Raw genomic sequence first — 11,346 nt, forward strand, 5'->3', positions numbered from 1 at the left:
TGATGACAGAATAGTCTCTCAGTGCGTGTCGTGACTTTGACATTTTGTGATTAGGGTGCATATCTGGGGACAACCCGCTACATTTTTGTCAATGAACTGCAGGGTAAATTTTCTGCAGACAAGACCGATGATCCTCCTAAAAGCCAGCCACAACTTTTAGTACACCGTTTGCCCTAGTACTTTTCTATTTGAATCAAGGTCGCTGCTTTGATCTCTAGCTTTCATCATAGACATTTTGTACACAGTTAACCCTACAATGGCTCCCACACACATTTCAGTCAAACCATTAAATGTATACATTTGTGAATAGTGCTTAAAGATGAGTCATCCATCATTCGCATTATCTAACTCTGACAGTTTTAGTTTTACATTTAGCATATTAAGACTAGGGACAAAACACAATTTAGTCAGCAGCTGACAAATGATTACAAAGTATGTCATTTTACCTTTTACTACTGTACCTTTTGTTGTCAAATATTACCTAATGAATGCTACCTGGTCCTTACACTTGCATATCACATAAATGAAGCATTCCCTGTTATCCAGAAGTAACAGAGCTGAGAGAGAGAGACAGAGAAAGCGACAGCTTGGCCATGACCTTGTGAGCACCCAGGCCTGTTCCTCCAGATGTAAATGTGGGCTCCGTTTTTGAGGTCAGTGGGCAGCACTCATAATGCTCAGCTCCAAGGAAGACTCGGCACATGAGTAGGGGGTCCTGAGATGCCCTTGCCATCTCCACAAAGAGCACAATAGAACACAGGCCTTACCCAGAGCTCCGCCAGTCCTGGGCACAGCAACCTCGTCTCCTCGGCTTATCATTTCTCCCTTTCGGGGTCAGACAAAAGTCGTTCATTTTATTATATCATTACAGTGTGTTCAGTTCCCATTTGTTGGGAGCTGGGGTGCTTCCAAGTGTCAGGATCATGATGACCTCAAAGGGTAATTTGCTCTCCTCACAGTTATGGGAAGTGGCTGTTTTGCACCAGAAGCCTATCAAAGAAAGATAGCATAATCACTGAAAAACACCACTGTTTCAATTCCTATTTGATAATAATCATATTCATATATGATGTCATCCAACACATAATACCATTCCAATATTTGTCATGATCAGGTGTCTTTTAACTGGGCATGTCCAGAGCAATAATAGAAAGACAAAGCAGGGTTTTTTTGCAGACGCTTTTTTCTCCGAGAGAAAGAGATGCTGAATCGTGGTTAATAGTATGGAAACCCACCAGTAAGTAATGCAAATTGTGCATTATGAGAATTTGTTGGACTTCACTGGAGAAGAAAATCATGGAGCAGATCTTCCACGGTCACATACACACAGCATATGTTGCCATAAGGGCATGTTACATGATGTAATCAGTTTCCTAATGGTACATAAAGCAGGAGGGCCCATACATCTGGAAAGAAAATGAAATGGCAATATGAATCCGATCCACATGCTCTGGAATCCTTGCTCCAGGCAAATGTGCCTCAAAAGTTAAGCCTGATGTTGTGCTTCACAGCCACTGAACAGCTCTTGCATAGGCAAACGCGCATGCACACACACACACACACACACGTCCTCGATGCAGACATGCACACACCAGCCCCCACCTTTCATAAAGCCTCAGCTGACGGCCAGCTCAAGGTCATTTGCAGCGTTGTGATAGATCCTAAGGCATGTGTTAGCATAAACCCAGACGCTCACACACACACTGTACATACACACATGGAAGGACGGGCAAGTAAAAGCACATACATACATATACAGAAATAGATCCATAGCATCCGTACACACTCACTGTCTCATACACACTCAAAAATATGTATTAATATACACAGTCAGAAGATAATAGCTATTACTCATCCATAATGCGTAATATAGTGCAACACCTTAAAACAGGCCTCCTTTTCTCCATTCTGTATGTACCAACATCTTTATTTATTTATTTTTTGCCACAGCAGTAACAACTATTATTGAGTGAAATTTTACCATCTAGCTCTGTAGGCTCAGTTTGTGGATTGAGGCATCAAAAATGAACTATGTGTCACAGATCTGTTGTGATATACCAGCTTGCACTGAAAAATCTATCAAGGCTCTAGCAACTTCACCACATGCATATGAATTCTGCATGATTTGTCCTCTCCTTACATTAGTAAAACATTACAGTTTGTGCTTAAATGCAGTCATAATGTCCCTCTAGACCCAAGATACTGTCCTAAATTATTATACTTAATGTTGTATTGACAGGATGTATACAGCCAGTGTCATTTTCACTGAGAACAGAGTTCTGTGTTCTGTGAAAGAACAGTCTAATTGTACACAATCTCATTCTATGTTTTCCCTCTCTCTGTGAATGACCCCAATATCCTTTAAGACAAATATATTCCCAGAGGCACAGTGGAAGGCAAACCCTTCTAAAAAGGTCAATGGCTATCATAAGTCTTGTTAAATAACTGGTTCTGGCTACTTTTATATAGGTCACATACCATATAGGGCATTGTTTAGAGTAGCAGACTTACATTACTTATACGTTGACGGATGTACTGTATATTTCACGTATTTTTGTAGAGGTCCTTGTATTTACAGCCACCCAAATGGTAATGTTTTAGGTTATATACACATTTCATATCCATAATACACATGATATAACACAATACAGTAGGATATATATAATCAAAATAATAAGTACCACGCATGAGATGTTCCCTACAGATTTTGCAAGAAGCAGGTATGATTGTTCTATGTGGATAACCTAAATGTAACCTGACTGTAAGATTATAAATAGAAGCTGGTCACCCCCCTCATATCATGCTAAATTAGACCCTAACACGGTTCCAGTTAAGTGACAAGACGTGGCAAAGTGCATTTGTCTTCACCTGCTTGTGTCCGTGCACAGCAAAGTGATGGAGCAATCATTTCACAACCACTGCATTGTACCGCTGCTGCCTTTGTCACACTAAAAGAATGCTGCCAGGAAGCTTAATAAATATGGTAATATATGCAGTTCCTGCTTTCCCCCCCTAGTTTTACATTGCACGTGTGTATTCAGCTTTCGGGCATATGCATGCTTGCATGCTTATCACAGCATACCATAAAGCCCTGGTACCTCAGAGAGTAAGCCAGGGTATTGGCACAGTGGCGGTGGGACCTAGCACACGCCACAGAACATCTGAAGGTATTATTTCAGTAAGAACTAACAGACCTGCTTAGTTATGCATTTTGGAGGAAGATGTAATCTTACTTCTGCTCCCACAGCTGGGTTTGCAGAAGCCTGGCATTGATATAGTCAGTGGGTCCAGTTTTTAGGGAGTCAGATAGATTAATCAAGTTGCCTTACACCAAAACTCAATGGCAGATGGTTTACTACAGCTCTGACCAGTCCACAGTCACATGGAGTTATAAAGAAATTTGATAAAATAGAATATTGATTGTTTTTTGACAAAAAAACAACAACAACATATTTACAGGATGCAGGCAGGCGACTGAAAGTAATTAAAATTGTCCTTGTGTCTCCGGAGATGTCATTGTAATGTTACTCCCAGGAGGCGAGACATAACTGGTTTACCTGGGGAAATAATTCGATTAGCGGACATCTTGATGGTGTTTACTATGGCTGGGTGCCAGTCGGAGGCTGGTGGCAGGCTGGGGCAGGGCCCTGTAAAATTGGGGTCAGCCAGCTGAAAGGTCCCATATGCTTGCAAAGATGATGACAGCACAGGGCAAGAGCCATGATCCACTGGCTGGCACACACGAGACCACCCATCCACACAAACCCCACTCTCACCAAAAAAAATCATCTTCTGGACAGGAAATGAAATCCAAACAATGTGAATAATGTAATGTGAACACCTAATGTGGCTGCCTGTCCAAGGCCGTATTTGTGGTGGAGTTAAATATGGAAAGAGTGACTGAAAGAGGAAGCCTGGGTATTTCTATATCCCACCTGAAAAGAGGTGATAATGGGGGCAGCGTGAGCTGGTCGGTATTTGCATTTCTCATCTGACCGACACACCTGGGCCTCCTCTCCTATCTCTGTTCAGCAGTGCTGCTGGACAATGAGGAGTTAGCTCACTGTGGCACTTGTTCTAACATGAGCGAGAGAGAGAGAGCGATAGAGACAGAAACCTCATCATCGCTCTGAAATGAGCCGAAGAGCACTGAAGTAATCCTCCCCTTACCTCTATTCAACCCGAGAGGCCTGAGTTGAAACACTCTCAGAAATCTATCCAGTAGACCTCTAAACTATTTATGGAAAAAAGAGTGCTTCAACTGAACAATGATTTATTAGCACATAGAATATATGATTTATCGGAGCAATGTTTGCAGTCTAAGAAATATTTTTGCCAATAAACAGCACTTCTGGAAATAACACTTACAAGTTCTTAGAAAAAATACACTGCGTAATATTCGATATCTTTTGGGGGAAACAGAATAGAATTTGAAATTACATTTATATGCAGTATCTTTCAGTTTACTCTGTGTCTGTGTGTTTGTATATTTTTTCATGTATAAAAAGTCAAAATAATCTATAATGACAGAATCAACATGGGAATGTCATTGATGGGAAACCTGAGTGGTTGTCCACAGATCAGCAAATACGAACATTCAGCCGGAATATTTAGATTCCACATGCCTCCGACACGTGAAGAATTATAAGTGTTAGTGTATTAGTATTGGGCCTCTGAGGTGAGAGGATGACTGTACTTTGGGTAATGAACCTATTATTATACTACTATTTGTTTGTTTTGATTTGGAAAGCTTATATATGTTACATGTAAAGTTCGTCTTGTCTGTTCACCTGCCGGCAGCATAAATAAATCTGCACCTTTTTGGACTATTGAACACCTTCTACTGGTTACTGCCACTAGTATTAGTGTTAAGTATCTCTGTATAACCAGTGGTAGGAATTGATGCTGGTGCACTCAACACCATCTCCAGCTATTTTTGGTCAACCGGCAATGTAGGCATTACATCTGTAGCTTCCCACAGGGACGATGCCTGTCAGCGTGTAGAGTTTAATGAACATCTGGCAGACACTGCCCTCCTGTGGAATGTTGCCTCAATCACCACAATGTGGGAAATGGCTTTAACTTCTACAGTACTTGCAACTTTCAGCCTTACTGCTGACAGTAGACAAGGAATACAGTATATTAACACATTTTATGTTGCCATGTGTGTTTTTGAAAAATGCTCTTTAAACTTGGGTTACTCTGAAAAAAGAGCAACAACTATGACTTCTAGCCACTGACATCTGGCACAGATCAATGGTTTTCATTGCAGTGATCGTTTGGTTGGCGCGCTTACAGCAATTGATTGAGTGAGCCTTCCCGGCGATTGCAATGCTCTTCTCATAGAGGAGTAGTCTGCAAAGGAGGAAGAAAGTACTTAGCGAGGATTAGAGAGGGGTGTATCAAGGTTACCATTCCACACCTCATTTCATGCTATTTCTCTCCAAAACCACAGGCCTCACTCCAAAACAACATTTGCTGGACTGTTTAAGCTTAACTGCCATCTTTTCCTGTCTCTTTTTTTTTGTAAATACGGGATGTTGAAACAAAACGAGGCATTCAGGGAATGCGCTGGGCCTTTACGTATTAGCTGAGGCCAAAGCGTACAAGTGCTGGCATCGGTGGATGCTAAGGGAGCCAGGCATACCCGGAGGGACGGAGCAGCGGAGGCAGGAGGGGGAGAGAGGAGAGCCTGAGAGCGCGTTGTTAGTCTTGGAACCCCACACAGTCAGGTTTGAGAGATGAGAACCCCCTCTGCTCCCAGCTGGCGTACTGGGTGTCGGTGTAAATGAAAAAACAGCGTCTCACCTCTCCTATCCCAGATGGGGGGGACAACAGGATGGGAGCCGGGGTTGCTCCGTGCTACGAGCTGGGCCATAGGGGGGATATACATATACACATATATCTTAACAGGAGGGGAAGCGAAAAAACAACTCCTCAAATGAGGATATCTGGTGGAAGACTTGTGGTTTAACCACAAAAGCAGACCAATTTCCACCGAGCAATTACCTTAAACAGATAAATAGGCCGAGCTGAGTTAGCATTCCCTGATGATTGCAGCGGTGGTCACCACCTCATCCAGGGATATTCCACACAAAAAGTCTTTGTTCAAACAGCATTTGTCTTTAACGAACCATGACAGCGTTGAAGAAGCATTGCTACCTGCAGAGGGAGACGTAAGGCTGTTATCTGAAATAAATAATTCACTTAGTTTCTGGCACAGACGAAATAGAGAATATTTATGGCAACATGCCTCCTTTAAAAAAAGAATCACATTCTTATTCTTTTTCGAGATTTACAGCTTTCAAAAATCACTTCGACCTGTTTTATTAGATTCTCCTTTGGTTCTCTAATCTGTTCCCACTCTCGAGCAGATTCAAGTCCATTACCCAAAACCCGCGGCACTTGGAAAGATAGTATTACTCATAATCTCACAGGCCAGTACAAAGACACATTGTCTGTGCAAGAAAATGTGGGCATACATTTTTCTGAACTCTCATTAGGGCACGTTTTAACCTGTGCACTCTCTCAATGGACACATTTTAACCAGCGAACTTTCTGTTTGAGGTTTTTTGCAAAAAATATTTTTTTTTATTGTTATCATTTTCCATCAAGATCATGGAGAGCCTTGCTACTTTTCAAACGTATCAAGACAGGGGCCACAGTGTTTTGCTGACACAGCAGATCTATTACCTGATGGTGACTGAATACCAGAAACACTATGCAGGTCATTATGTGCACCGTGGGCTTGGACAAATAAGAGTTCAATCCTCCATTGAGAAAAGTGAAATATGATCGGGCCCTCTCTTTGGGGTTTCTCTTACTGTCCGCACAGACTGGCCACTCACATTGCTGCTTTGAAAGATTTGATCACATGCAAAACTGTTCAGGGAACATGTTTTTTTTGGTGCAAAGCTGTATTATGCTGACACAAGACAAGATGTTTAAAAGCAAGATGTAAAAAAATCAGTATGTTTTGGTGAATCATATCTAACTCACCAATTGAATAAAAAAAACGATGGAAATATAGTGGAATAATGAAATGCATTCACATTTTGTGAGTCTCTCTCTCTCTCTCTCTCTCTGTGTATCTATCTGTGTCAGTGTGGCTATGTGTGCGTCTGTGAATTTGCACTAGCCATCGTAGTACATACTGGGTAGAATAATAAACAATGGAGGTCTGAGTTACTTCATACATAAGCCCCGGTGGCAGCTCTTACTGATGCATTATAAATCACCAATGGGCCTTGCAGCCAGGTGCTCCAACAATGGCTGACTGAGATATGGAGCTCCCTCTCACTCTACAGCCCTCTCTCTCTCGCTCGCTCGCACACACACACACAGACCCTTGCACACACACACTCACTTTCTCTCTAGCTCTAGCTCTAGCTCTCTTTTCTAGTACACACACACTCACAGACACACACACACTCACACACACAGACACACACACACACACACACACACACACACACACACACACACCCACACACACACACACACACACACACACACACACACACAGTCTCTCCCCACTCTCTTGTTTGTCTCTCCTGTCCCCGTTCCACTGACCCCAGTGCACACACACATTGTAAAATGACACCTTTTGGGATGGGTTATCACATGGTGTTGGTCACTGGCCAGAGTTTGCTTACTGAGAAATAAGGCCACACCATGGTCATTTAAAAGAGGATACAAATCAGCAACTGTGTGAGGGAGGATTGAGGTCACAGTTTGTTGTGAGATGTGGAGTTTGGTATATCATACCCATAGGAATCTCATACCAAGGATAATGCTGCAAAGAGACCTTCATGTTACTGCTGAAGGTTGTTGACAGGGATGAAAACTGCTTGAAGTGTCTGAGTTACCACAGCATTTCAAGAAATGCCTTAACAGTGTCCCAACCAACAGCATGTGTTAAGTCCTTGGGATATCTTTAACCTCTTTAACCAATGCGAACCACCCAAAATAAACATCAACCGTGGCACGCAGTCAGTGGAACAAGGGTTAATGTCAGTGCAGTTAGACTACTATTTCAATTTCCCCTCTCACTAAACACTCTCCTAGGATATGTAATGCTTGTGGCATATTTAAGGAAAGGGAACCCCCTGACCCGACACCCATGTCTGGTTTTGCAAGCTTGAGGAAAATGTCATGTTGTAAATTATTATGACGTGCACGTACTTTTTAAGGTGTTGCAAAAACCCAGAGGAGCTCTACAACGGTTACAGGGTCCACCACTCCTCGAGCCGAGGAAAAAACTCCAGAGAAAAGTCAGCTTTTCCCTCCTCAGCCTAAACCAGAACCTCCTTATTATGACCTGGATGACCAACCAACCAAAACATGTCTGTTTTTTTCTTCTTCAAACCCATAATAGGAGAAGCTTTGTTTGTTGTGCTTGGTCATTTGCATAATAATCATTGCAGTGCTTCAAGTGGACTGTGTAATATGTTGTTATCATTTGAAAATCTTTTCATTTACTAAAAGCTATCTCTCTGAGAGTTCTGTGAAAATACCCCATCATGTATGCTGTTCAAGATATAGAGGACAAGGTCTTTGTGCTGCCAAAAATATAACATCTTCAAACAGAATACCAATATCACATTAGAATCACTTATTATGAAGATCACTTTTCATGTAGAGTAGAGTCTTTGTAGACATGTTTATACCTGGAAATGGATGTGAAACAACATGGATTCTACATGTATGCCTTTATCATGAGGTTAACAGTTATTTTTTTTAAATCGTGCTTGCAATATGGCTGAAACCTACTGTATAGGATATGTACATTTGATACATATTAAATGTTGGTTAGAAAGATAAATTACCATGTGAATGCAATACAGAATGTCATATGGTGATTCTAATTCGATATACGTTTTGTCAAATTCAGCGAATTGCTCCTCACTGTCCTCTAGCTGTCTGTTCAGTGGGTGCACTCACAAAAACACTGGTGTTTGTACACAGTCCTGGCTCTGGGAATGGGAAACAAACATAGTGGTGTGATTCAGTATGAAAATACTGTAAAGAAATGGTACGGCACCTGAAAAGAAAACACAACTACGGATTGCATAAAATGTTATTTTTATTTCTCCCCATCATGACAAACATCTGCCATTCTTTGTTACACTAACATGTCATTGTTGGGTAAACTATAAAATAGACAAATGTAATGTTCGTACTTGACTAATGTGTTGTGTGGAATACTAGTGCTTGGACTTTGTCAAGTAAGTATGCTATAAATCTTCCATCAGTTCAAACTAAATAACGTCTCGGTTTCTTACGTAACCTCGGCAGTTCACTGCGATATAACAGTATGGGACCCTATACATTCCCGCGTGATAATACAGTGGCAGCCAATCACACACACCAGCTTTATTGAAGCCTTTGCCCTCCTAGAGGTTCACACGGCAGCTGGCGGTGAACATTTAACAGGGCAACCTTTATCATAGACGGCAGGGATCCGTGATCCCGCGCCCGTAGGAAACCACCCTGGGATGTTCCATGTGCAACATAACATGTAGACACTAATGAACACACTTAACATTATATTGTTCTTAGGCCAGGGGATTCTGAGATCGCTTGCCTGCAGAACACCATGAAGAAAACTAGGTTCAGCCACATCTAACATATAGAATCTAATGAAAGTGTGGCGAGAACTCCAGCTTGCAGATTTGCAAATATCTTCCACTGAGACGCCCTTTGCGTAGTAAGGCCCAGGAAGACGAGACCCCCCGCGTAGAGTGCGCATGCAACTTCTCCGGGGGATCTAAAGACAAGCTCTTATAAGACAACACGATAGCCTCTACTATCCAACGGGAGAGGCTCGGTTTTGATAGAGGTCTGCCTTTTGCACCTGCACCAAAGCACACAAATAGCTGATCTGACTGTCTGAAAGCTCTAGTGCGCTCTACGTAACAGCGGAGAGCGCGCACTGGACAGAGCTTATTCAAACGTTCCTCCTCTGCTGACGCAAAGAGAGGAGGCGAGAAAACTGCTAATTCAATCACCTGATTGCGGAATGGGGTTGCCACCACTTTAGGTGTGTAAGCAGCATTAGGTCGCATAACCACTCTGTCACCAGCGATCGAGAACTGAAGGCATGATGGGCTGACTGACAGGGCTTGCATGTCACCAACGTGCTTTGCTGACGTAACGCCAGTAGCAGCGCAGTCTTTAAAGAGACAAACTTTATGTCCACCGTCTCCAGGGGCTCGAACGGAGGCCCTGTGAGAGCACGTAACACAACCAGCAGATCCCAAGAGGGTATGAGGTGTCTCTCTGGCACCCTGAGCCATCTCACCCCCGCCATAAAGCGTGACGCTAGCGGGTGACTGCCAGGAGAACTGCCATTAATGCCTGCGTGGCAGGCTGAAATGGCTGCCAGGTACACTTTGAGAGTGGAAGCCGCCTTCCCCTCATCAAACAACTGCTGTAGGAATTCTAGTATAACGCCCAGCGAGCAGTTAATGGGGTCATGCTGACGCGCAGCGCACCATCGTTCAAAACTGCGCCACTTCAGCGTATACAGAGCCCGTGTCGATCTGTTCTATCACCTGAGGGTGTAGACACCAATCTGCTGCTCGAGGGTCGCCCCTCGATACCAGGTCCGCACCGTAGTTGAGGTGACCTGGAATATGAACTGCCCTGAGGGAATGGACGTGACTCACTGCCCACAGGAGCAGGCGGGTCGCCCAATGGTGCAGTGACTGGGAGCGCACTCCGCCTTGACGGTTTATATACGCCAAGGCCGCAGTGTTGTCCGTCCTCACTAACACATGCTGACCACTCAGTCTGGGCAGAAAGTGTCGTAGAGCCAGGACTACTGTCCGCAGTTCTAACACATTTATATGAGACGCGGCCTCTGTCACAGACCAGAGACCGTTCACGCCTCTCCCCTCGCAGACCGCACCCCACCCCTTGGTGGAGGCGTCTGTGGTCACTACTACGCGACGCGACACTATGCCCATAGTGCCCGATGCAGCGAGAAACCAGGGGGTTTTCCAGATTGCCAGGGCCTTCCTGCATCTGGAGGACACCATTACTCTGCGGTGCCTGTCTGTGACTGCGTTGAGCCTCAGAGACAGGTACCACATCTGGAACGGCCGCATACGCAACATCCCTAGTGGGAGCGCGATAGCGGCTGATGCCATCATTCCCAACAGGCGTTGGCAGCACAGCGACGAGACTGACTGTCCCAGTCGGAACTGGCGCACGCATGTTTTGATGGCATTTATTCGTTCTCGAGACAGCCTGACCTCCATGGAGGTGGAGTCTAGACTCATGCCTAGGAAATGCGTAATTTGGCTTGGGCACAGAACGCTTTTTTCCCTGTTTATCACAAAG

The sequence above is a fragment of the Clupea harengus genome, chromosome 7 (assembly GCF_900700415.2).
Source record: "Clupea harengus chromosome 7, Ch_v2.0.2, whole genome shotgun sequence".
NCBI classification, from domain to species: domain Eukaryota; kingdom Metazoa; phylum Chordata; class Actinopteri; order Clupeiformes; family Clupeidae; genus Clupea; species Clupea harengus.